This window comes from Tiliqua scincoides, chromosome 2 (assembly GCF_035046505.1).
Source record: "Tiliqua scincoides isolate rTilSci1 chromosome 2, rTilSci1.hap2, whole genome shotgun sequence".
Taxonomy (NCBI): Eukaryota; Metazoa; Chordata; class Lepidosauria; order Squamata; family Scincidae; genus Tiliqua; species Tiliqua scincoides.
In genome coordinates this window covers 119,880,015-119,882,046 of record NC_089822.1, presented here as the reverse complement: position 1 = coordinate 119,882,046, position 2,032 = coordinate 119,880,015, and the positions used below count along the sequence as shown (strand labels likewise).

General features: G+C 33.1%; 1 pseudogene; it reads left to right on the top strand.

Annotated features, from left to right (window-relative positions):
* The first annotated feature begins 763 nt into the window (after positions 1-763).
* LOC136643195 (5S ribosomal RNA) lies at positions 764-883 on the top strand (annotated as a pseudogene).
* Positions 884-2,032: the final 1,149 nt, after the last annotated feature.

Here is a 2,032-nt window from a genome sequence, read left to right as displayed (position 1 = left end):
ATTTTAGCTATAAACACCCATAAACATAACATAAACATTTGCTTTTATGGCCTTGTCTCAATGTGACAAGGCCATAAAAGCCTTGTCTGTCCATAGGGCAATTGAATATTTGGAAACATTTAATATTCCAGCTACATTATGAAGTGGTACAGCCCAGAAGAGGACTAGCAGGGTTTTTTGTGAATATGTACATCAGATCATTATTTTAAACTGAGTTATTTCATACTCCTTGCCCAACCTATTCAGCTGGAACTCATTTCTTCTCTTGTTTCTGCCCAACACAACCCTACCACTATTATTCCCATTTTAAATAGGTGGGGGAAACAGAGATGGAGAAATAATAATTTGTTCAGCAAGTTAAAGTTAGAACTGAGATCTGAACTAAGTGATCCAATCTTACAGTATCCTTGCACCAGTGGAACTAGTGTTCTGTCAGCGCATGCTATCACAAATCACTGTAAAACACTTTGGGGCAGCATTAGTTTAGCTGCACCAGCGGGAAGGCCAGAGATTTCCCTTTTTATTATTATTATTATTATTATTATTATTATTATTATTATTATTAATTAACACACAGAGACATACAAACATATAACAGACATTTAGGAGTGCTAAATACCATATACCATTAGTTATTAATCATACTATATCTCCTAATCTACTACTCATCTACTTCTGCCTCTTATTAGTTTATCCATTTGTTTATATAATATATACTAAATTTTCCCTAATACCCTTACTATATTTTCTAAATTTTCACTTTCTATACAGCAACTGTTACCCTGCACATGCCCAATCTCGTCTGATCTTGGAAGCTAAGCAGGGTCAGGCCTGGTTAGTACTTGGATGGGAGACCACCTGGGAATACTGGGTGCTGTAGGCTTATACCATAGTCTTTCGAGACTGAAGGTTGCCAACCATCAAACATAAACTTACTTCAATTACTCATTAATATTAATACAAAATAATCTAATTACCCAAGTATAACAACATATAAAACAATTCTTCCATCTACTTCTAACTCTTATATCAAATATAATAGATTTTTCCTAATTCCCTATAATATCTTTTCTAAATATTCACTTTTGATCATCTCAACTAGTTCAATTACTCATTAATATCAAATAATAATAATCTAATTTCCAAATTATAATAAAACCAACAATCTCTTATAATATGTTCTTTACCATTCTCCAATCTAATTCTCCAACCTGATTACATTTTTTTTCTTTAACGTAATAACCACCTATAAAACAATTTATCCACACGCTAACATTTCCAGCTATTTTTTCTAATTCTCATATATATATATATATATATATATATATATATATATAAAAATTTCGTATATATTTGTTTTTTAAGTAAATTTAAACCAGTTATTAACTAAATAAAATCCTCCAATTTTCTTTAACCCTCAGGTTAACCCTCAGGTTTCATTTTCTTTCTTTCCATTTTTTCTCCTGTAATATCTTTAATAATTTATCTCCATAACAGAATCCAATAAGTCCACACTTTCTTGTATAAGGTATGTTCATTCTTCCAATTAACTGGGATATGTTTTCTTCTTCTTGTTCCAACAAATTTTGTATTTTGTGCACCCATGTTACTCTGTCCATCTTCTCTATTTCAATCTCCCTCAGCGTCCCCTCTGGATCCTGTTGATTTTCCACTCTTCTAGTTTCTGTATTCACTCTTCTGATGATGATTTCATCCCTCACCATCGCCTTTTCCGCTTTTTCCTTCTATCTTCTCTTTTCTTCACATCTTCCAATTGCTCCTTGCACACATCTATCTGTTGAGAGAGAGAGAGAGAGAGAGAGAGAGAGAGAGAGAGAGAGAGAGAGAGAGAGTCTTTAAACTAGCTTGAATCTGCAAGGACCAACTCAACTGCTATCTTCTCATTGTGAGCAATTTTTCCAAATTTTTGAGGATCATTTGAGTCCAAATATCTGGAACAGGCTCCATCTTGCAATTTCTCTCTAATTCACAATATGTCCACAACGTATTATTCGCCTTACTTCCACCACAT